This window comes from Felis catus, chromosome C1 (genome assembly GCF_018350175.1).
Source record: "Felis catus isolate Fca126 chromosome C1, F.catus_Fca126_mat1.0, whole genome shotgun sequence".
NCBI lineage: Eukaryota > Metazoa > Chordata > Mammalia > Carnivora > Felidae > Felis > Felis catus.
In genome coordinates this window covers 90,657,501-90,683,976 of record NC_058375.1, presented here as the reverse complement: position 1 = coordinate 90,683,976, position 26,476 = coordinate 90,657,501, and the positions used below count along the sequence as shown (strand labels likewise).

Genomic DNA, 26,476 nt, shown 5'->3' with positions numbered 1-26,476 from the left:
TAAGTGCAGTGACTGCTGAGAGAAACAGAATTGACGATGTTACTATGTTTCTTGAGCTTCTATTCTAGTGGAAAGTGAGAGCCAAATAGGAGTGTTGGGGAGGGCCAGAGTCAAGGTTGCCAGGTGGGTGAGTGTGGCTTCAGATGGGGCGATCTCTGAGCGGGAATCTGCATGAAGTGAGGCAGTAGCCAGTGGATACAATGGGGCAGAGCAAGTTCATTCTATAAATGTATAGAGTTCTGCACAGTTCCTAATTCTAGTTCTTTCATTTCTCTTTGTCTGATCACTATACTCACCAGCTTTTAATATTTTCCTCCTAAATGAATACAAACCTTAGTGTTTTTATATATAGTCCCATTATATTCTTATTGTTCATCTTTCACTGACGTTATCCCTATGTTAGAACAGATCCATAGTGTAATTTGGCTTAAGCTTGAATAAGCTCATGTGTAAAAGCCAAGGTGTAAGATACTTTCTGGTTGTTATTGTAGCTTAATTTTATTCTTAGAAACTACTCCTATAATATTATATTCTTTACAGTAAACATTTTGTTTTGTCATGGCCTGGTCCTAGGCAAGAACTTATGTACTCGTTGGTTTAAATCTGTTTCACGTACTAAATGGTAATGGTTAAAAGAAATCCATAAAGTAAAATCCACGCTAAACATCAGTGATGAGAGAAAAGGTAAAAATTTTAATAACAGGGATAAAATAGTATAGGTCTAGTTGATTAGGTCTAACTGTTATGTTCCATGTTTTAGAAAATCATTTGTACAATAAATAATTCATATATTTTCCTTTTCATGTTTTTCAATGATGCTATTTTGGGTTTTCAGTAATATATAATGTTTTTATTTATAGTAAAGTAAATGAAAACATGGATATATGGCTAAAAGTATAATATGCCTATATATGATTTATATACTTACATGCTTATAAATGCCTACATATATTTTTCATTCCTTCTGTCTTAAAAAAAAAACTGTTCTTTCCTTCCATTTATAAAACACCACTCCATTATCTTCTCCAGGGTAAATGAAAACTGTATTTTTCTAGATGCTCTTTTAAGATACAGTATATCACAACAGTATTTTTCCCAGTGCATATAACAATCATCTTTTTATTAGACCCACCATAGCTGCCCCTAACCACGTGGCTGGCCAAAGCTTTTAGACTATCGATCTCTGTGTCAGCTCTAACACCTTCTTCTGACGGCACCGATTACAGGTGATCACCATGTACCACAATTTTCTCTTCTTCCCGGGCCATGTTCTCTTAGGTGTGTAAGCTTCCCTGTTTTTTGGGGCACCTTTAACAGTTATGTTAATTATTCTAGTCATTCAATCTAATGATCCAATCCTTCTAGAGTAGTGCTGTGGGTTGACAGGTCACCCTGAACTTGGGGCACTCGACTTGGAAGTCAAAACTGGCATGAGGTTACTTGTTCTCATCATTTACTAACTGGAAGAACATTGGAAAAGTCACTTCATCTCTTGGAGTCTGGCTTCTTATCTTTAAATTATAACACCAATTCCATATTACTATTACAAAGATATAATATGTTTAAAATGTTTTATAAATATGTAAATTGTTAGTTTTTACATGGGCTTCTTCTGTTATAAACTTTAAAACAATATTGACCATCACGGATATTATATAGATAAAGAGCTGAGAGAAAACTGTGACTTTAGAGATCTCTAATGCATTAAAAACACAGCCAAAAGGTTACACCTTAAAAACTCCAGTAATATGTTGAAATACTTTGGGTGGAAATAAATCAGCCAATGCCTTTTATCTATCCTTGTATGGAGTTGACTAAAATTTTTGAAAGGTTATGAAAAAAATATTTAATAGAGTGCAGTCATGTCTAAATAAAAGTGTGAGAAGAGAGGGGGTGATTAATGTTACTGCTTCTTAGAAATATATGTCCTCCATAGGTGGGATTTCACCCTGGCAACATTCTCAACATTTGGTGAATATTCTCTGTGTAATTCTCTCCTCGTGAATGCAGGCAGCACCTACAAATATAATGGGGTATCACTTATGTAATTAAGCTCACTAATCAATTGACTTTTCTTCAATTATCTGAGCGGGCTTGACTTAATCACATAAACACTTTAATCTCAGTCTACAGGTCAGAAACAACAGAAGTGAGAAATATCCAAAGCAGGAGAGGCCAAGGGAGGGGCCAGGTGATGAGTAACTATGACAGGCTGTCCCCTCCCTGTATACCTCCAAAGTCAACCAGAGAACAAGGTTTTAGTCTCATAGTTTAAAAAAAAAAAGAAAAAGAAAAAAAAAAGAATTATGCTCACTACCAGGTGAGTTTAAAAAAAGATCCCAGGGGTGCCTGGCTGGCTGAGTCAGTAGAACATGTGACTCTTGATTTTGGGGTTGTAAATTCAAGCCCTATGCTGGGTGTAGAGATAACTTAAAAAAAAATCTTTAAATAAATAATAAAATAAAAGAGGATCCCAAGCTCCAGAAGGGAATGTAGCCTCAACTGACATAGTGACTTCACTTGTGAGATCCTGAATTAACCCTCACCTGGATTTCAGATCCAAGGAAATTTGTTAACAATTTGTATTATTTTAAGCTGTTCAGTCTGTGGTTATGTGTTATGCAGACAGAAAACCAATACAATGTCCTTTGTTATATGTTATTTCTTTGCGTTTTTTTCTCCAAATTAGTTAAAGCTGACTCTGGTAGACTGATTAATGTAACAAATGCATATATTTTTAAAAGTTGGTAAAACTCTCCCAGCTTTCCAGCTTTTTTATAGTTAAAGAAACGTTTCTCCTCCTCTAAGAATTGATTACATTCATGTAAGGTTTACCCTACCATCAGTGGGAAGAATAATCTCATATAGCAAATAAGCTTTAAAGCATATAGTGTGAAAATATAGTTTCTATCCTAGTTACTCAAAGTGTGATGGAGACAGAAAGCATCTACATCCCCTGGGAGGTTGACAGACAGGCAGAATCCCTGGCCCCCCGCCAGACCCACTGAATCTGAATCTGCATTTTAACAAGACAGGTGATAATGCACTCACATTAAAGTTTGAGGAGGATGGTCTACTCCGTGTGCGTGTGTGCACTTGCACACACACGAGCATTCTAGAACCCAGGATCTAACCAGGTTTACTCATTATTTCTTAATAATAAATACCTCTAAGTGTCTTCTGTGAGGGAATAGCTCATTATCCCCTTCAGGAAATTACAAAATATAGTTCAAAGGGGGAATCATGTCTAAGACTCCAAGAGGGAAGTGATTATACATGATCCTTATTCTGATGTTGGAATTTAGTCATTCAAAAAATTACCTTTTTTTTTCTGTAGTCATAAAATTCTGTGTTGGAAATTAAGCCCAGATGTGATTACACACAAGTAATAGGGTTTGCTTAACCCTAACTATTATAGTAAAGATTGTAAAGAAGAGAAAGGATGATCTGAGATCAGCAGCCTCCCTCAAGGTTATGGTTCTCAAATCCTGAAGACCACGTTGCGCTAATCCTGCTGAGTCAAAATCTTCACTCATCAGGTTTGAGTATATGAATTTTAACAATACTCTCTAGGTTATTCTAACTTACAATTTGAAAATTATTACTTTCTTAAAATCTAAAATAACTGGCTTTATTTTGACTGTCTGTGTAACATGTTATATAGGTACATAATTAATTTAAAAACTTTGACACTTTCAATTTCTTACTGTCACTGCTATAAAACAGTTTCATTGACTTTTTTCTTGGTTTGATTTTATTTGTGCGTTTCTATTTTATAATTTATTTTTCTGACCATATGTTATTGAAAGGCCCCTTGTGTGTTATGAAGTTGTGTATGTGTAATATTACAAATTGTTACATAATCCACAATGGATCTAAAAATGGATTCAGCTAAAATAATTTAAGCATAAAAACTTACCTCTTGGTAAACACATGAAAAGGAATGGGGTCACTTTATATTTAATTCAGATCATTAAACAATGATTTATTAATCTGATCCAAGGTTAAGTGAAGTGAATCTTGAATCCTATCTACGCATGCATCAGAATAAGATTGGAGGAGTCAGGGGGTAGGTTCTGGGTAGGGGAGCAGGAATAGACAGCAAAACCATATGGAGACCAGAGACTATGACTCTAAATCCAGTTTGTGTAAAGAGAGCCTCTGATACTGGAAGCCTCATCAAAAACAAAGGCTATGTTAATGAAGGTTATAAGTACATGATATACCCCCATATGGAAACAGCAAAACATGTCTTAGCAGTTAAAGCAATAGAAGACAGTACCATGACAAGCTAGAAAAAAATTCTATGTCCAATAGAATTATGGTGGATGATTCTATTGGACACCATGAAAAGTTCACCAAGTGATTTCAACTCTACTTGGGAGTTCAGAAGGGATTGGTTTGGGATAGGCAAAAGAAAAGGGGGCAAGGTTGAATTTCAGATGCACAAATAAAATTTCAGATAATCAAGGGAAGAATAAAAGAAACACCAACTTATGGCGATCATTGAGACATGAAAATATAGTCTCAGAACTATGAGGTATCCCTGAATTATATAGGAAATCCATTTTAGGTGGTATGACCAATATCCCCTTTTATGTTAACTATCTTTGATTTTGAGAGATCTCCAATTTCAAGTGTTCCTATGGAAACATTCACATCCTTTTACAGGTGACTGAATCTAGGTGCCAATAGATTATATGAGTTTGGGGCACTTTACCTAGGGTGAGTTAATTAGTTCCTTGAATATCTGGATAAGAGATTAGAATCACAGTATTTCCACAAAACTGTGATAGCTACACGTACTTTGGAGGTTATGGTGGCCACATCTTTCTCCACGTGAACTTGTCTGCAATAAAAAAGAACAAAGGTAACTGCTTGCAGAAAAAGGAGTGTTGTGATAGTTAATTTTGTATGTTAATTTCACCGGGTCACAAGGTGGCCACATATTTGTTTAAACATTATTTCAAGGTGTGTCTATGAGAACATTTCTGGATGAGATTAGCATTTGAATTGGTAGACGTGGTAAATGTGAGTGGGCATTAACCAATCAGTTGAGGGCCTAAACTGAACAAAGGCAGAAGGGAGAATTTTCTCTTTGAGCTGAAACATTGATCTCCTGCCCCTACAAATGACTGGGATTTACACTATCAGTGCTCAGTTCTCAGACCTTTGGTCTTGGACTGAGACCATACCTCCAACATGCCTGGGTTGCCAGCTTGCACATGACAGATCATGAGAATTCTCAGCCTCCATAATCGCATGATCTTATTCCTTATAACGTATATACAATATACATTAGTTTATATAATATATATTGTGTTAATATATATTAGTTTCTGTTTTTCTGAAGAATCCTAATATGAGTAAAACTAAAAGTAGAGATTCAATTTTTTTGAAATATGACTTGTGCTATTTGCTAAAACATCCTCATGCAAGAGGTGGAGTTGACTATCACAATTCTTCACATACCATTGTCATGTTTTCTTTTCTACACACGGGATCAACTCCTCACCCCCTATGCACACAATCTTCCAAAAAGTGTTATGGGATTCTTAGATAAGAGAGGACCTCGCATTCATAAGTAGATAATAAAATCTATAAATGATATGTATAAAATAATTAAACATACATTTGAAAACAGGGAGAGTAACATTATATGAGGTCAAGTATACATTTGAAAAATGGTCATATTTTCACTTTGAAAATAAATACAGTAAACATAGGTCAGTATACATATCTGAAAAGCGATTTAGGTATATATTTGGAATAAAAGGCAGTCACAGTATTTATGCAGAGTTTTTAACTATTAAAATGTGAATCACAAATTTATTTCGAATATAGCAGGCTGATGTCCCTCACTAGAATACAGAAAAGAGAAAACAAAAATGTCCTCATTCCTAGTTTGGTTTCATCTGTTTCTGAAACTTGAGTAGATTTATTTCCATAGATTTGGGGAGATCTTTTTTTAGTGTTTTTACCTAGAATTTGTTTTAATGACTAGAGACCAAAAACACTTTTAGAGATGAAATATGTGGGCCATGGCCAAGAATTCAGAGGCCCAGATTGGTTAGGAAACAGAGTTCTGAATAAAAGGGTAGGAAGAGAGTTTTAGGATTTGACTTTAAGCTCCATAAAGTCAAGGACAGAACCTGCCTTGATTTCTGCTGTGCCCAACCCAGTAAGTGGGATGGAGTATAATCTTCAAGGTGTTTTTCATTGAATGAGCTTATTCAACATAAATTTGGAGGATCTCTTGCCCTGAGAAGCAATAAGGGATTTATTAGAAGGTCAAAGTCCTTGTAAGTACTCTCTTTAAACTTTGCTTAAAGTACTGGTTAAAAATTTCATTAACTGAATTATAACATGCATGCAGGGAATGATCCTTAGGACCAAGAAATCATGGTGGGAAAGAATAAATGCACATTTGATTTTGGTTTATTTCTACTAAAAAAAAGCAGCAACCAATGTGATCAATAAGTTTGAGCACAGGGGAAACAACGATGAAAAATATTCTCATGTCTCAAGAACATTAATATAGAACTTTAATTATACATATTCCACTGGTAATTAATTTGTTGTTGTTCTATGTTATAAATCACCAAAATAAAGGAGAAGCCCTAAAGACATGTCGAAGCAAGTAAAAATTTATTACACTTCAAACAACTTACAGGGAAATGTGAATGTGAGATTTGTCACCAATGTATCTTTAAAAATTTTTTTTTTCATTTTTCACTCAACCACCCATTTATACACTGACCAAATATTTACTGCATAGCTACCGTATGCCAGGTGCCCTACCTCTTTTATGTAGTTAAAACAAATCTATGAGTTTGTGTAAGGAAACTCAGAGTGTATCTCTAAAGCTCCTCGTGTCTGTAACATCTTATGGCTGCTTAAGTTTCTGCATCTTGTATGAAAGGACTTCTTTAGGACTTACTCTGTATATTAGTTTTATTGTATGCTATAAATAGTCAGACACAAGTATGGGTTTCATGGTGTCTCCAGGTAAGTGAAGGTACACTTGGAAATTACACCAAAATTCTGAAATGACTCCACAGAACTCCCAGCAGAGGTATCAATTCTGCTATGGTATAATGTTAAACTTGACCAAAGGGTGATCATTGTATGGATTTTTTCATCACCAGCAATTTTTAACTCTGAGTTATGGAGGATCTGTGTTCTTCTCTGGATTCCCATTTCTAATTTTAATAGGTATAAATTAAAATCTCTGTGTGTATTTTTTTTTAAAGTGTCAAACTCTCTTTGGAACTGATAATGTTAATGATAATCACCATGTGTATTACCCCTTTGGTTGCATACACATCAAATTCCAGATTCTGTCCTGACTGCTGTCAGTACTTATCTTATAGAAAAGGACAGGTGATACTGACAGGTTAAGAAACTTACTAATTTTTTTAAGTAGGCTTCATGGCCAGGGAAGAGTCCAATGCAGGGTGTGAATGCAGGACGCAGATATCAAGATCTGAGCTGAGCTCAAGAGTTGGACACTGAACTGACTGAGCCACTCAGGTGGCCCCTGACAGGTTAAGAAACTTGTAAAAACCTTCTAACAAACAAAAATCCAGGACCAGACAGCTTCACTGGTAAATTCTACGAAACATTCAAAGAAGAATTAATATCAATCCCTCTCAAACTATTCCAAAAATTAGAAGAGGAGGGAACACTTCCAAATTCATTTAACAAGTCTAGCTTTACCCTGATATCAAAACAAGAGAAGGACATCACAAGAAAAGAAAATTACAGATCGATACCTCCCATGAACATAGATGCAAAAATCCTCAACAAAAAATTAGCAAACTGAATTCAACAATACATTAAAATACAAACAATACACTAAATAATGTATTAAAACAATACATTAAATTCAACAATACATAATCAAGTAGGACTTATTCCAAGGATGCAAGAATGATTCAACATTCTCAAATCATAAGACATGATATACCACATTAACAAAATGAAAAATAAAGATTGTATAATCATCTTGCAGAGAAAGCATTTAATAAAATTCAGTACCCATTTATGATGAAAAACTATCTACAAAGTGGGTATAAAGGAAAAGTACCTCAACATAATTAAGACCATGTATGGCAAGCCCACAGCTAATATCATATTCAACAATGAAAAAAGCTAGGGGCTTTTCCTCTAAAATCAGGAACAAGATAGAGATACCTACTTTCACTACTTCAACATAGTACTGGAAATCCTAGCTAGAGTCATTAGAAAAAGAAATAAAAGACATCCAATTTGGAAAGGAAGAAGTAAAACTGTCACTATTTGCAGATATGGAAAACCCTAAAAATTCTTCCCTAGACTCTTAGAACTAATAGATGAATTCAATAAAGGTGCAGGATGCAAGATCAATAACAAAAATCTGTTGCATTTCTATAAACTAATAATGAACTATCAGAAAGAGAAATTAAGGAAATAATCCCAAACCATACTACAAAGCTATAATAGTCAAAACAGTATGATATTGACATAAAAACAGACACATAGTTCAATGGAACATAATAGAAAGCCCAGAAATAAACCTACAAATATATGGTCAATTAATTCACAACAAATGAGCCAAAAGTTTATAATGGCAAAGGGCAGTCTCTTTAATAAATGATGTTGGGAACAGGATAGCCACATGCAAAAGAATAAAACTAGATTGCCGTCTTATACCATACACATAACTTAGCTCAAAATAGATTAGAGATTTGAACGTAAGTCATGAAAACAAACAAACAAAAAAACACCTAGAAAAAAAAATCACAGATGGTAGGCTTCTCGACATTAGCCTTGGCAATGAGTTTTTGGATCTGAATTCAAAAGCAAAGGTGACAAAAGCAAAAATAAACAAATGAGACTTCATCAAACTTAAAGTCTTCTTCACAGCAAAGGAAACCATCAACAAAATGAAAATCAACCTACAAAATAGAATATACTTGCAAGTCATATACCTGACAAAGAGTTAATATCCAAAATATATAAAGAACTCGTAGAACTCAACAGCAGAAAATCAAACAATCCGATTAAAATTTGGACAGAGGATCTGAATATATACTTTTGCGAAGAAGACACACAGATGGCCAGCAGGTGCATGAAAAGATACTCAATGTCACTAATCATCAGGAAAATGAAAATCAAAATCACAGTGAGATATCACCTCACAACTGTTAGAACAGCTATTATGAAAAACAAAAACAAAAACAAGTGTTGGCAAACATGTAGAGAAAAAGAACCCTCATGCACTGTTGGTGGAAATGTAAATTGGTGCAACTACTATAGAAAACAATATGAAGGTTCCTCAAAAAATTAAAACTAGAACTACCTTATGATCCAGCAATTCCATTTCTGGGTATTTATCTAAAGAAAAGAAAAACGCTGACTCAAAAAGATATATGCACTGTCATGTTCATTGCAGAATTGTTTTAAATAACCAAGATATGGAGTCATTGGAAAAAGACCTAGGTGTCTACCTAGGTGTCTATCACTGAATTAGTGTATATATATATACCACAAATATACACACAGTGGAATACTATTCAGCCATCAAAAGAATGAAACCTTGCCATTTGTGAAAATACGGTTGGACCTTAAGGGCATTATGCTAAGTGAAATAAGTCAGACAGGGAGAGACAAATACTATATAATCTCACTTATATGTAGAATTAAAAACAACAACAGAAACAAGCTCATTGATACAGATTACCAATTGGTGGTTGTCAGAGGTGCAGGGTAGAGGGTGGGAGAAGTGGGTGGAGGATATCCAAAGGTACAAACTTCCAGTTGTCAAATAGTTAAGTCATGATGATGCAATGCACAGCACGCAGGCTATAGTTAATAATACTGTACTGCATATTTGAAATTTGCTAAGAGAGTAAATCTTAAAAGTTTGTATCACTAGAAAAAAATTATAACAAAGTATAGTAATGAATGTTAACTAGATTTATTGTGGTGATGATTTCACAATGTATATAGATATAGAACCATGCTGTATGACTGCAACTGATAAAATGTTATATGTCAGTTATACCTCAATTAAAAAAACAGCTATTAAAAAAGAAACTTAAAGGTACCATAGCTTAAAAATCTTAGTAGAATCCAGATCATAAAGCTTTATGTCTCTGCTGTACATATGCTTCAGTTGGGGATTTAGTATTTGAAGTACTGATGGTTAATATTTGCTTAAGAAACCTAGAAATACCAAATCCTTTCAGGACGATTACTCTCCTCACTATCGAGGTCTCAAGTGACATGCTGTTTACACCCTTGAACAATAACAAATGAGGAATCAAGGAATCACGAGGCTAATACCTAGGCTAATTCCCAATAACCCACTACAGAATTCTTAATAAACTGGGCTAAAGCAAGAGTTTTATGCCTGAACTCTAAGTAGTAGTAATATCAATACCCAATATTGATGTTTATTATCTTCTAAGTACTGTGCTTAGCACTTTCTTTAAAGCAGTGAAATCTTCCCAATAACCTCATTACTATTCTCACTTTATAGATGAGGAAATGGAGGCACAGAGGTTTTTAACAATTTGCCCATCCTCATAGAGTTAAGTCATAGTGGAGGGACCCTCTGCCACATCACCACAATCTTGCTTCTAGGCAAAAAGAATTTACCTGGATGGATGCTTTCTTGTGAAAAGTGGTTCCGAATAAAGGACAGTCTGGCCTTGTCTCTGAACTTACCTTTGGCCAGTTAGTCACATGGAGTTGACAGAATCATTATCCTTGATTACCAGGGAGTGCGGTTTGAGGAAGAGGATAGGGACAAACAAAAGAGACCTCTTCTCCCTACAATATCTATTAGGAAAATGAAATGCCACCTATATTTATTTCAGCTCTGATTTTAATGAAATCCTTTAAAATGAAAATCCTCTGGTTTTATATCTCCCTTACTGTATCTAATGGTTCTTTTAGTTGCATAACCAGTATTGCAAGCCCTGTGCCCTAAAATTTGAATGGAGGCCATTATTTTTGTAGTTTAAATAATGTTTCCCAGGACTAAATTATAATAATGGTGACAAATCTGCTTACCACAGGGCATTAAAAATGAATTATAACAATTTTGTTCTAGAAACCAAGTAATCCAAGTTAAATATCTTTTAAAGATTGTCCCATGATATTTTCCCTCTTTTTAATGTCTACTTAATTTTGTTTATTACTCCCTGTTTATTAAAAAGGATAGGGCTTGATTTGAGTCTCACTTAAATTGAATCCCAGTTATAAAAAAAACTTTTCCTGTGATCAGAGCAATAACTTTAAATAATTGTGTCCAAGGTAGAGACAAAATTAAAAAAAATATTATAGCTCTGTGTATTAAGTCATGCTTTGTATGGCATTAATTCTTGTACAAATGTGTAGATGGCAAGGTTGAAGTTTTGTATGCTATTAATTAGATGCAGAATATTAAAGAATTAAAAACATAACCAAGTCTCAAAAATTTCTCCTTGCTTTTGAATTATTCACCTCATAGGCATCAAATTGAAGCAAAGAGTGATTTAAAAAAATTTTTTTTTTCAACGTTTATTTATTTTTGGGACAGAGAGAGACAGAGCATGAACGGGGGAGGGGCAGAGAGAGAGGGAGACACAGAATCGGAAACAGGCTCCAGACTCTGAGCCATCAGCCCGGAGCCTGATAAGCAAAGAGTGATTTAAAGGGTTGTGTAGGTGGCTTATGTGCCTGCTGTACGTTCTGAGTTAGAATCATAATAACGTCAAATATTGGCTGAGAAATTATTATGCACTTTTGCTAATTGGGAATACTCCAGGTATTATTTTCAAAATATTCAGGGTAACAAGGACATCACATATTTGGAAGGTAAGATTTTAGTTTTGGTCTGCCACTCGTGATTTTACCTGCACACTGCAGGTTCCCACTGTATTGTGCATTGAATTGGATACAGATGGAAAAGCTGTTGTCTAATGCCTTCTTCTGTTTCACAATCTGCTATTGCTAATCAAGTATCTCATGAGATAATTACCACTAGTCTTCTTTTTCCTTCCTTTTTTTATACTCTTCTAAAGTTTATCTATTTTTGAGAGAGAGTGAGAGAGAATTCACACACGTGAGCAGGGGTGGGGCAGAGAGTGAGAGAGAATCCCAAGCGGGCTCCCACACTGAGGGCGGGGGTGGACCCCACAGACTGTGATATCATGACCAGAGCCAAAATCAAGAGTTGGTTGCTTAACTGACTGAGCTACCAAGTGCCCTTCTTTTTTATTTCATTTTTAAAGACTTTTTAAAATAATATACATAGAAGAATAAGAGCATATCTAAAGTATCAAACTTGATGCATTTTCATGAAGCAAACACACTCCTGTAAACAGCAATAGATAAAAAAAAGAACGTTCCCAGGAGCTTAGTGCCTGCCTTGTGCCCCATTTCAACCACTGTGACCAGAATAACAATTATCCGGATTTACACCATGAACGTCTAAAAATATAACTTGATTTGATTATACATATAAATACAATCATCATGTACACTCGGGATTACATTGAATGTGTAGATCAACTCAGATCAATACAATTGGTATTGTAACACTATTGAATCTTTCAACCCACAAACATAACATAGCTCTCAGCTAATCGAATCTTCATTAGTTTCTCTCAGCAATGATTTTGTAGTTTTCACATATTGGTCTTACATATGTTTTGTTAGTGTTATACCAAATCATTTCATGATTTTTGATGGTATTGTAAATGAGATTTTAAATTTTCAATTCCAATCACTCCTTGGTAATATTTAAAAGTGCAATTGAGTTTTTAAACTGACATTGTATCCTACAACTTTGCTAAACTCACTTATTAGTTATAGTAGTTTATTTGTAGACTCCCTGGGATCGTTTCCTAGTGAGATCATGTTGCCTTCAATTAAAGGCAGTTTTACTTCTATTTAGTCTATATGACTTTTATTTCTTTTTCTTGCAATATAGCACTTTCTAAGACTTGGAACAAAATATTGAAAGGAAGTGGTGAGACCAGACATTCTTAGCTTGTTTCTGATCTTAAGGGAAAATAATTCAGCCATTTATTAACAAGTATGAGCTATAGGTTGTATATCAAGTTGAGAAAATTTTCTCTAATTTCTAGTTTGCTGACATTTTTTTTTTTGGCATGCATGACTGCTTAGTTTTGCCAAATCTTTATTTTGAAACTTTTCATATTAACATGTTTTCCTTATTTATGCATTGACATAGGAATTTACATTGATTTATGAATTTTGAATCAGCCTTTCATTCTTAGAATAAATTCCATTCGATGGACTGTGTTAATATTTTGCCAAGGATTTTTATTTATGTGTTTACTAAGGATATTTGTCTATAGTTTTCTTTTCTTGTAATATCTTAGGTTTTATTTCAAGGTAAAAACTAGCCTCATAAAATGAATTGGGAAGTATCACCTACACCTCTATTTTCTGGAACAAATTTGTACAATGTTTTTTTCTTAAATATTTGGTAGAATACACTAGTGAAGACATCTGGGACTAGGGTTTTCTTTGTGGGTAAGTTTTTAAGTTAAAAATTCAACTGATCTATTTAATTGCTTTAATTGATACTGAGCTACTCATTTTATTTGTTTTTCATTGAGCTTTGACAAACTGTTACTTTCCAGATATTTTTCCATTTAATCTAAATCAAATTTATTGCCATAAATTGTTCATAATATCCCCTTCTTATCATTTTTACTGTCTGTAGAAACTATGGTGAAATTCTCTTTATCCTTTCCAATACTGGATGTAGATATTATTTTTCTTCCTGGATCATTTGTCTTTGTTTCACAAAGATTGCTTTTCTCCTTCATCTGTCAGACCACTGAGCGGATATCTCTCAGATCTTCGGGATGAGAATCTGGTGACGTTACTGGACATAACGCCCACAAAAGCATGGGGACCTATGACATTACTGCCCCAGGAGTTTCTTGCTTTCCCAATAGTGTGCACTCAGCCACCAACTAGTCATCAAAATTGCAATTTCTGTGTCCCAATGTCCTGTGCTCTAGACGAGCAAATTTTGGTTGTGACACTGTGGACTCACCTTTATCTCCAGATTTGGGGGTGGCAGTTTGCCCTGTCATTTCCATTCTCTAGGGAGTCTGAGAAAAGACTGAATTCTGCTTGTCCAGCTTTTGGAGGACAAAAAATGGAGGTGATTATTTTCAAGTCCTTTACACACCACAGCAGAAACTGGATGTCAACATAGTAATTTTTATTTCCTTTTATCACTACTGATTTTTTAGTTGCACCATTTAAAAACTTTTCTTTCCTAATTACTAGGTCCATCTTTAACTTATCTCAGTTATGACTGTCAATTGCAACAGTATATGTTCTGCTGCCCATTCTATCCTCTGTTCTTTTTCCCTGTACATTTTATTTCTACTTGCTTATAAATTCTACATACTTACAAAATGTTGTTATATTTTTCTTAAGGCGATTTTTTAAATCATTGAAGTAAGAAAATATTTTTATATTTTCCCACATTTGATTTTTTAATTTGCTTGTTAGATCCAAATTTCCATCTATCATATTCTTTTCATCTGAAAAACATTTGAACAATTCTTGCAGTTGCTATCTGATGTCATCCAACTAACTGTTTCTGTATTTCTGAAAAACCTTTATTTTGTCTTCATTTCCAAAAGGTTTATTTTCTGAGTATATAATTGTAGTTTGCCAGTTTTATCGTTCATTATTTACAGATGTTACTTTTTGCTTTTACTACACTCAAGATGTCACCTATTTAAAAAAATTATTGTTTATTTATTTTTGAGAAAGAGAGACAGACCATGAGCAGGGGAGGGGCAGAGAAAGAGGGAGACACAGAATCCGAAGCAGGCCCCAGGCTCTGAGCTGTCAGCAGAGCCCAACGCTGGCCTCGAACTCATGGGTTGCAAGATCATGACTTGAGCCGAAATTGGACGCATAACTGACTGAGTCACCCCGGCGCCCTGATGTCACCTAGTTTTTGATGAGATATCTGATGATACTAATTTTACTTCTTTATAAATGTTTTTTTTCCTTTCAATATTTTATATTTCCATTAGCATATTTGTATTTTTCTTTGTATTCTTACTGCTTGCATTCTCTAAGATTCTTGGATCTGTGCTTTTTTGTCTTTTTAAATCAATTTTGGACAATTCCCAGACACTATCTATTGAAACATTTCTTTTGAACTGTTACTTATTTTTCTACCAGGAATCCAGCTATACGTATTTTTTAGGCTGTTTCATATTTATCCTATAGACATAGAAGGAATGCTTGTTTTTTATTCTTTTTTCCCTCTGTTTCACTTTGCATAGTTCTGTGTGCTGTTTCCTCAACTGCAGTGTTTCATCACCTCCAATACCTTATTTTGTTTTGTTTAGCATTTCTGTTTCATATTTTTTTAAGATTTCATTTTATTTCTTTACTGAAATTCACCAAAGCTCATACTTGTTGGTCACCATTCCCATTAAAGTTTTAACACATTTATCATATCCATTTAAAAGTATTTCTCTGATAGTTCCAATTTCTAAATCATGTCTGTTCCTCTTTCTGTTGACTGTTGTTTCTCTTGACAATAGATCATTTTTGTTGGTGTGTTGTTTTGTGTCTCATTACATAGTTGACCCTCGAAAAACACAGGTTTGACCTACATGGGTCCACTTATATGTGGACTATTTTTTTTTCAATAAATACAGTACTGTAAATGTATTTTTCTTCCCTATGGTTTTCTTAACATTTTCTTTTCTCTAGTCTACTTTATCATTAAGAATGCAATATGATTTCACTCATATGTGGAATTTGAGAGACACAACAGATGAACATAGGGGAAGGGAAGGAAACTTAAGATAAAAACAGAGAGGGGGGCAAACCATAAGACACTCTTAAATACAGAGAACAAACAGAGTTGCTGGAGGGGACTAAATGGCCTAAATGAGCAATGGGCATGAAGGAGGGCACTTTTCAGGATGATCCCTGGGTGTCACACGTAAGAAATGAATCACTGGGTTCTACTCTTGAAACCAAAACTACACTGTATGTTAACTAATTGAATTTAAATAAATCAAAACAGAATACAATATATAATACATATAACATATGAAACGTGTTAATTGACTGCTTATGTTATCATTAAGGTGTCTGATCAACAGTAGGCCATTAGTTGTTAAGTCTGGGGAAGTCAAAAGTTATGGTACATTTCAGTGCTGGGCTTGGACTACCTTGTGCTTCATATGGGCATAAAGGTTTTTTTCTGAGTTGATCTTACTCATGCTCCACCCTCAGCTTTGGGAACACCTTGCACACAGGTACCATGGAGAGATTCTCTCTTCACTCTTCCCCCTCCCTGGTAATCTGCTGTTGCTTATTACTCTGTGTCAAGTTCCTGGTCAGGTGGGAGTCAGGAATTGCTCTCTTGCTTCATTTTCAGTTTCAGTGGTGGTGTTTTCTAAGCATTCTTATTTCCTACCCTCCTGCCCACCCCCTCCCCCCCTTACGTGATGGCAGCTAGGCTCTGCTTTGTACCTGGTATAAACTGTGTCTTATTGTGTCTCCAACCCCCCAGCCCCGTCAGCAGCTTCAGATATCCACTTTGTATTGGTGGAAGGTCCTGTCTCACGTGGACTTTCTGCCTTTCCTCCAGTGGCAGATGGCTCTCTTTGCAGCAGCAGCAGCAGCAGCCAACTTTTGCATAGGATCAAGGAGTGGAAAGGTTTCCTCCCTGTCCCACAGCAGCAGAAGACTGTGTTGCTACTACTTGCTCTAAAGCAGTGAATCTTTTCTTGGAAGGGGGAGATAGAGGGCTTTCTTTCACGTTTCTAGTGCCGAATAATTTTTTGCTTCACACACAAAAAAAGTTCTGTGCACCAATGAGGGGAACTTTCTAATGTCTTTTCCCTATGCACAGTCTTTCTTGTAATCACCATTGGAAACAAAGGGAAAAGAGTTTGTCACTTGTTATTGGTTGACTTCTTTTGTATCTGGGACGCCCAGGGATTCTAAACTGATACTCTGCTCTGTAATGGTCTTAAAGAATTCATTAAAAGTGGGTGATGGGCATTGAGGAGGGCACCTGTTGGGATGAGCACTGAGTGTTGTATGGAAACCAATTTGACAATAAATTTCATACTAAAAAAATAATCCATTAAAATAATGGTTCTTTTATTCTTATCCACTTTTGTGACTACCTCTAATTCCTCCAATATTCTACTAAATGGTAAAACAACTCATATATCCTGCTCTACTCAGATGGTCTTGTCACCCCTAAGAATTCACTTTATCTGATTACCCTGTGACCCCAGCTCCTTATGGACTCAAAGTTATAATTCTGTAGAATCTGGATATTCTTTGTCATTAGGGTGGGAGAAATAGTCACTTGTGATTTTTGACATTCTAAATTATTTATAATTATACAATAGAGTTATACATAATGTGCAATTCCAGCAAATATCTAATTTTAATACAAAGAACAATAGGTAATTTTTAAAAATATAATCTATGGCTTTGCTACCTTCTCTATAATTATACTTTCAATTAAAAATATTAATTGAATTTAATTTTCAGTAAATAATTATTGCTATTTCAAAGTTAATATACAATATTACTGAGACTAAGATTTTTTTAATGTAATTAGAAACAAACTGTTAAAACAAAAATTTTTAATGTTTATTTATTTTTGAAGGGGAGAGAGAGAGAGAGAGAGAGAGCGAGAGACAGAGCATGAGCAGGGGAAGAGCAGAGAGAGAGGGAAACACAGAATCTGAAGCAGACTCCAGGCTCTGAGCTGTCAGCAGAGTCTGACATGGGGCTCGAACTCACAAACTGTGAGATCATGACCTGAGCTGAAGTTGCACACTTAATCAACTGAGCCACACAGGCACCCTAAAAAACTTTTAAAAATCATAATAATTGATGGTTTAATGACTAGCATTAATTTTGAAAACATGCAAATCCTCTTTATGTGTATTTACCTGAGCTTAAAAGGAAGATTCACGATGGGAAATAATTTTTCTATAATAACTTCTGTTTTTCTTAGTAAGACATTGTTATTTGTGATGCTCATGTAATTATATGCCAGTGTAACTCAAGTATGTAATGACATTTCTCATTGAAAGCATTTAAATAACTCAGGAAATTGCTTTACTGTTCTGTTTCCTGACTTAAAACCCACTTTTGCCATGTTCATTTTATTATACAATCTGTTTCAACTCATCCAGGCAAAATATATTCCACAAAGTATAATGTGCACTGAATATTTTCCTGGTTGATAGCCATATAATTGTATCCATTCTTGCATTCATATTTGTACATAGACATTTAGCATACTATATATAAACATTCATGTTTATAAATGTGCATGCAAATAATGTCTGAATAAGGAGTTACACATATTTATTTTCACTTCCTTAGTGATTTCAGTTGTTTTTAAAATCAGATATTCATGAGTTATAATTTACTTTACAGATTATAAAAGATTCATTAAGTGAGGAAAAATGGAAGTATAAAATCTCACTAAAATTGTAATATATAATTAATTTGATTAGGAAGTAAGAAAAAAACAGACTTTCACTGCCATAAATGTATTGATGTTATTTTCAGTCCGTAACACATGAGCATATTGTCTACCAATTATAGTGAATTAATGCAATTCCAAGTGACCACATAAATTCATATTTTATGGCAATGGAGAAGCTATTTTCCCTCAAGTGGCAATGTGTTTTCACTCAGGTGGCATTACTATTATCTGAAAACAACTTTAAGCAAATGCTCACTTAATCCCTTTCTTGTTGATCTCAACAATTGTTACTGGTGGGAATGTAGGCTGTCTTCCATGGGAGAAACCTTGCTTTGTCAACATTTTTATGGTGAAATCATTTTTTGAGTGGGGATTCTTATTCTTTCTGTCAAAATGAACACAAAGACCACGATCTTATGCTGTTCCTCTTTTACTTTAACATGGGTCTGTAGAAACATGTTGAGGTATCAGTGAAACCACATTTGCTTATTTAGTACATGGACATGGTCTTGGAGGAAAGCAGAACATATAGCAAAAAGGGAAAAAGAAAGACTGAAATAAACAAGAAAACAGTGCTATAAAGATGAGCATTGTCTAAAATACCTACTCCATTTTTTTTTTTTTGGAATGAAATTTTGAGATATATACCATGGGGGCTAGACTTTGGCCCTAGTTCTATTTTGCTCAGGCACAATTTGAATTAAAAGCTATGTTTTAAAGTAGCAATGATTCTTTTATTATACCTATAACCATCTAGTGATAATTTTTTTAATAGAAGCTTTTCTATTTTATGTCCTTGACATACTTATGTTAATGGATATCTTTTTTAAAATTCTGAAGTAGTGATGATTTTCCTTCCATTTGAGCCTTTCCCTCCCCATTTTCAAGAAGCTAAGCTCACAGTCTAATGGCGGCCCTTTTGTAAACATGAACTCACATAACCCTCCTCTTCTCTGTCTTGTTTCTTTTTTACTCTCTGCCCTTCATGTGAATTTATGTATTCTAAGGGATCAAGCAAAGTGGAGATGACATAGGACTCTTGTTAGCTGATGTCTATGAGATTTAAAATTTATTTGGCTGCTTTAGGTGTCATTTTCTTTATTTATAAGACTGCATCTCTAAAGACCATTCCAGTAGTTATGGAAATGGGGTGTAGACTGGGTCTCAAATAAGCATGTGAATTTAACCAACATCTTTTCTTTCAAAATCAAGTAAGTGTCTGTCTACATCCACTGCTTTCTATGGCTTTCACGGAGCCTCCTACAGGGAGAAAATAAATTGTACCATGTTTCGACCTAAGATCACATACCTAAAATTTGTAGAAGAGAGACCAGCTGCCAAAAAACTACAGTTCTGCAGGCACTACAGGGTATGCAAGAGAAACTGCATCACAAAGGAAGGAGAAAATGCCAGGCTAAAGAGAGTTTAAATAGTTTTGAGATCAGCAGGACACCTGATTCTAGAATTTCTCCAATTCTGAGTTAATTTAGCTGCACACAAGTAGTATCTTGAGGATAAAATGGCTGTGTATGATGTAAGAAAAATCAGACTTAAGCAAGTCCGCTGAGTGTGGATACACAAAAGACTGGCATATTTTCTCTTTGCCATCATCTGAAAATCTACCAGAATGTTTTGTGTCTTGAGTGGCCCAATGGAATTGAAGGAATACATGACCTCTTACTAACACAAGGCTAGATGGAATGTAAAAGGCCAGCTGGGTGCCGAAGAGACTTGCAAGAACACTGTTTAGGGCACCAAGTGGCAGAAGGCTGTAGAGTGCTTGCTTGGTCTTGTGTGCATGCTGAGAAGGCAACCCCTGTGGTCTGTTGGTGAAGGACATCTTGAGGTTAGCAGTCATGCACATAGGGGCTTGTGGCCCTCAAAATTTGGTCACTAGCCAATTTGTCACCTAATTTGTATCCGTAGGCTAGCAAACACTGAAGTTACATTTTGTGCGTAATCTATCCTCACCTTACACTCCCCAGGCAGAAACTTTATATGCAGGATCTTTTTATTAGCCTTTTAAAAAGTAAACTCTTTTGCACTAATATATATCAGGAAGATCCTCCTAAATTTCCCACTTTTACTCCCAGCTAACAATTGGCATTTTAATAGGAAACTTCTGGTGAAATTGCACTAATTGTTTTTAGGAACCTCAAAGTAAGAAACAGTATAATTGTGTTAAGCTGATTAAATAAGGAGGCAATTAGACTGAGATGGCTCTAATGCTGTGGCGGGTGTAAGTAAGCAAAGCAAAATCTAAGCCAGTAAATGTCTCAAGGTTATGAAATCAAAACTTAGGGATCACCAGTCATGTAGAGCTAAGTAGGCTTGACACTATAGCCAATCAAATAATTTCCCTTCTGTGCTCCAACAACTGCCCTTAGCGCCTGTGAGTGGAGCAGTCCTACCCACTTCTGGTTTGGCACTGCCCAATTGGAATAGATGTTTGCTCAAATAAATTCTTTACATTTTTCAAATGTCTCAGTTTATCTTTTCACAATAGGTACTAAGGTGAGGGTGCGGTCATGTGGCAGTACTCATACTATGTAAGCAAATGTGTATAAACTTTTGAGTAGGGTTGACTTTGCTGCAATGTTAGCAAAAACAATACTGAATTAATGTAATTTACACTTGAATAAAGAAAAAAGAGGGATAATATTTTCTTGTGTTTTCTTAAGTATAAGTTTAAATTAAGAATAGATGATTTACTGGGCACTTGGGTGGCTCAGTCGGTTAAGCGTATGACTCTTGATTTTAGCTCAGGTCATGATCTCACGGTTTTTGAGATTCAGCCCTGCATGGGGCTCTGTGTTGACAGCGCAGAACCTGCTTGGGATTCTCTCTCTCTCCTTCTCTCTGACTGCCTCTCCCCCACTTGCTCTCTCTCAAAATAAATAAATAAACTTTAAAAAAAGTTAAAAAAACGAATAGATGACTTACTAAATATTAGATTATTGATCAGAGTGTTCCAAAGACCATTATTATCAGATGGGGAATTCAGGGGCAGAATGAGTTTTCCTTTACCACACTCAGCAATGCAGAGCTAGAAAGAAAAGGGAACGAGAAGAGGGGTTTTGTTGGCCCTGCCTTTCAAAGTACAATAAAGAAGACAAAAAGGATGACAAATATCCCTTTAGGGGGTTCCCTGAGTAAACCTAGAGGCAGAAGCTGAAATTTGTCATAAACTGTTTTAAATTGTTGTTAAAGAAAATTAGTGGTTCCTATACCACTCACCCTGATGTCCTAAAAACTCTGCAGATATGGAATCAGTGTTTAGAATATGAAAAGAAGCATGGGTTGAGGAGGAGTTCATAGTGAGGTACAAGTGGGAAAACCTTATCCTCTCCTGGTGATAGCACCGTGTCCTTTCAGTGGCTGATGTCTACAATACCTATCAAGTTACTTATGGACCACTGTGGAATCAAAATAACCCCATATTTCCTTCCCAGATTTTTTTAATGCTTATTTATTTATTTTGAGAGAGACAAAGAGAGAGGGCATGTGTGAGCCAGGGAGGGGAAGGGGCAGAGGGAGAGAGAGAGAAAGAATCTCGAGAATCTCGAGCACCTGATGAGGTGCTGGATCTCACCACAGAGAGATCACACCCTGAGTGAGCCAAAATCAAAGTTGGACGCTTAACTGACTGAGCCACCTAGGCTTTCTGCTCCCAGATTTTATAATTTTTTTCCTTCATATCCATACCCTTTCACTTCAATATCCAAGAAATTCCCAGTACCCAGAAAACTTCTGTATTGTCCCGGATTTACTTTTCTTGTGGTCCACATGGAGGTGGCTACACATAACCTGAATTTTCTTTTCAATCCTGAGATACTTTTAGTCATTTACTCCCTTAGAAAAAGCTATGAAATGTTCTTATTATTTTCATGAAGTTCTTTCAATCTCTGTTTTATATTTTGCTATATTTTCAGCCATCTATACACATTAGTTTATTTAATTAATTTTTAGGTAAATAAATTTCTATACTGTTTCACATAGACAGCTTGGTACAACAGAGACTATGCACTCATAAGAGACATCAGAAAAGATATTTCCTTGGGATATCTGAGATTAAAGTATTAGGTATTCTTCATTCAAAGATTTAAAACAAAAAGTTTACCTTTCAGAAAATGATTTCTTAAAATAGTGGATTTTTTAAAAAATAAGACAAAAGTTAATTAAGGAGGCTAGATGATGCATGCATACCAGCGGTGCCACATATTGATGACAAAGAAAGATAACATTGTCTTGTAAAGCTTATGTATATCTATGTTATAAAACATAAATTTGTGGGGCGCCTGGGTGGCGCAGTCGGTTAAGCGTCCGACTTCAACCAGGTCACGATCTCGTGGTCCGTGAGTTCGAGCCCCGTGTCAGGCTCTGGGCTGATGGCTCAGAGCCTGGAGCCTGTTTCCGATTCTGTGTCTCCCTCTCTCTCTGCCCCTCCCCCGTTCATGCTCTGTCTCTCTCTGTCCCAAAAATAAATAAAAACGTTGAAAAAAAAAAAAAACAAAAAACATAAATTTGTGAATAGCCTGCAATCACCTTGCTTTATGAAGCCCAAGCTACATGGTGAATCCCTGGAGCAAGAAATACTATATATAAGAGAGAGGGGGAGAAAAAGAAAGAGAGTTCATGTAAGTTACTTAGCTTGGCAGTTACATAGTAATGGACAACAAAAGCACTTGACTAAGGTCATATAGCTAGTAAGAGTCAGTGTTGCACACCACCCCCCAGACCACCAGTTTCCAGAGATTAAATGCTTAACCTCTAAGCCGCATAGGGAATTTCTCTATTATAAAATGCATATATAATAATTGCATATATCTGAACAAGCTTTTATGAAAATTTAATAAATTATATTTCAAGCAATTAGAATAGAGCTGGTACATAGCAATTACTGTACAGGTTGTTTCTGGTTTTGCTTTTATCATTATTAACCAACATAAGCAAGCAGTTTATAGGACCACATTTTAAGAAGCAATTTTTATTCTGATCTAGATAATTTAAAGTTATGTTATAAAGAGATCATGTTGAAATTTTGTAAATAAACCATTAAAATTCATGAACCAAAGTGATCCATTACCTTAGTTAGAAAGTATTAACTAATCATAAGCAACAAGCCTTGTCATGAAAAGATGTAGTCTATTATACCAAGTACAGATTTTGAGATCAAAGGGTAAACCACTAAAAATGAAAGCAAATGGTTCCAGCATAAGCTGGTATGAAAGCAAATGGTTCTAGCATGAGCTGGCTATATAAAAGGACATAATTCTAGAAATTTGATTTCTTCCAAATGTCATTAAATTGAGTCTAACTGCTTATTAAATTAAGTTTAAATTTATTTTGAGGGTAATAATATGCTTTTACATCATAATTCCATAAATTCTTAACAGCTTTCCTGGAAAAATACATGCCTACATTTTTCTACACATTCATTTTTATTATAGGACTTTCAGAGTTGTTTAAGAAATAACTTTTTCTTTTCTTTCTTTTAGAAACAACTTTTCCTTTTAAAGATATGTCAACTTATATCCATTTTTTCATAACCCATTTAAAATTCCCCTTTTCTTGAATTTATTTAACCACTTTACTCAATGAAATAAAAATAGTTTAAATATATATAAATAATATAAAAAGGTAAAAATAAGTAGAAGGTATCTGGATAAAGGGGAACTAAGAAAGTGGATGAGGGAGGAATCAAGTAAAACAGATTTAAATGTCATAAGGACCTATTTAATCATTAAAAGTAATGGGTTGGGAAGGGAGATGGAAATGCTCTTTATCATGATAAAGCTCTGGGTTACACGGTCTTATCAAAAGTATATAGTTAATATTCATGCAGTGCAAGGTATGTATATTTGAAGTAAAATAATTGTGATTATAATGACAATTATGGGGAGTGGGAAATGGTCCAGATGAAACAAAAACTAAAGACTGGATAATTATTGAAGATTGATGAATCATATATGGGAGTGCAATGCATTGTTCAGTTTATCTTGCACATATTTGAAATTTTCTATAGTTAAATGTTAAATAAGAGACCAAGGCCTTAATTCACATTTTTCCTTTAGTCAAAAAAGAGTCAATACAGTTATTTATCTTATTAGAACATACCAGAAAACCAGGAGAAGCACATGTTTTCTTGATATTGACATCTAAAAAATTGTTCCCCTGGGTTCTCATAAAAAGGATATTGTGTGATGTATTTGACAGCATTTTCAGTAAATAAAATAGTACATCTTTAGAGATGTGTCTTATTCTCTCCAATCAGACTGACGACATAAAAGCAGTTGAGCAAAACCGGTTCTAAAGGTAAAAGAACAACTCAATAATGTTGATGAGCGTTCTTCCCAATTGTTTAGTTTGATGAGTCCTTCAAATTTGTTAAAAAAATAAGTTGCAAGTTTCAGTACTTTATTAAAAATAACACGTTATTTTTAATACCATGTTACCTTGGCATGGCACCGAACACTAAATTAGAGAGACATGTAGGTTTAAAGTTATTTGGGCAGTCACTGAATTTCCTCATCAGAACTGAGCCATAGGGTATAGCAGTTTACGTTTTCTGGCAAGAATTTGGAGTGAGAATGTTCAAAGCAGGCAAGCAAAGTAGGTAGCTTTGCTGTGCTGACTTTAATGGAAGGCAGGCATGACATTCTTAAGAAAATTATAGAGCTTGAGTCTCCTTGGTGGCTCAGCTGGTTAATCATCAGAGTTGGCTCAGGTCATGATCTCATAGGTTCATGAGTTCAAGCCCCACATCGGTCTCTGTGCTGACAGTGCAGAGCCTGCTTGGAATTCTCTCTCTCTCTCTCTCTCTCTCTCTCTCTCTCTCTCTCTATGTTCCTCTCCCACTCATGCTCCATCTCTTTCTCTCAAAATAAATAAATAAACTTGAAAAAAAATTTTAAAAAAAGTAAATTACAGTGCTTAACCAAATCACATGCTACTACACCACCAGAGAAAGGTAGCTTTAAAATCTTATGAAAAAATAAATGAAAATAAAAAAGGAATCTATCTGACTCCTGACCAGACCATAGGATGGTGATGGCCAAAAGACAAAAAATCCTAGGGCAGGCACATACTAAAGTTTTTTCTACTTACTTTGGAAATGTTCTTATAACAATTATTTCAGTGGCATTCATCCTTGTTTCACTTCCAAAACTCACTAAAACTTTGAGTTTTGATCAAGTTATTGAGGTACAGAGTCGCGAGGATGGTGGCAGTGGACACCTCAGTCCCACCTGACTGCTATTTCTCTACTCCTGTAAGAGATTCATGTTAACTCTTCCAACCTACCTGTCAACTTACCCAGCTATGAAGAAATTATAATTACCTATTAGAAAGTTCTAAATCTAAATACCTTTGATAATTTCAGAGAAAGACCCTCCCCCATCACATATTTTAATTGCTTGAAATTCTTAGGCTCATCAGTCTGTTGAACATGCGCTCTGTTATAAACACTATATAACCTTTGATATAGTTGGGTTTTTTTTTGTTTTGTTTTTTACTCTTTCTTCCACACTTGGCAACTGATTGCATAAAAAATAGGGAAATTCATTTCTACAATATAAAAAAATAGCTTTATTATATTAATTCTCCTGGGCTTTTCTTTTGGAATAATTTATTAAACTTAATTCTCTGTATGGTGATTTTTTTGTTCTATTATTATATTTATTCATTAGTCAAGCTTTCCCCATTTCATTGTTCTTGGGTGAAATTATATTTTGAAATAACTTCAGGCAGTTGGTTATGTGTTCCTACATTGGTACTTTGTATTAAAGCATCAGCAAATTAGTTTAAAAAGAGATCTTTATATCATTGATGGAAAGGGACTCAGCCCTGGAATTATTACAGTGAAGTTAATTAATCAGAAAATTATGAGGAATTATGTTTGACAGCTTTATCCTTCCCTGACCCTCAAAGCACTAAATTAAGCATAGGCACCTGTTA

General features: G+C 35.0%; 1 long non-coding RNA gene across 1 annotated transcript in view; it reads left to right on the top strand.

The window, feature by feature from the left end:
• The first annotated feature begins 2,842 nt into the window (after nucleotides 1-2,842).
• LOC123378985 overlaps nucleotides 2,843-26,476 on the top strand; it is a 53,767-nt gene continuing 30,133 nt past the window's right edge. Inside the window, exon 1 of the long non-coding RNA XR_006582797.1 lies at nucleotides 2,843-3,539. This is a non-coding gene — a long non-coding RNA (uncharacterized LOC123378985). The remainder of the gene's footprint in view (nucleotides 3,540-26,476) is intronic.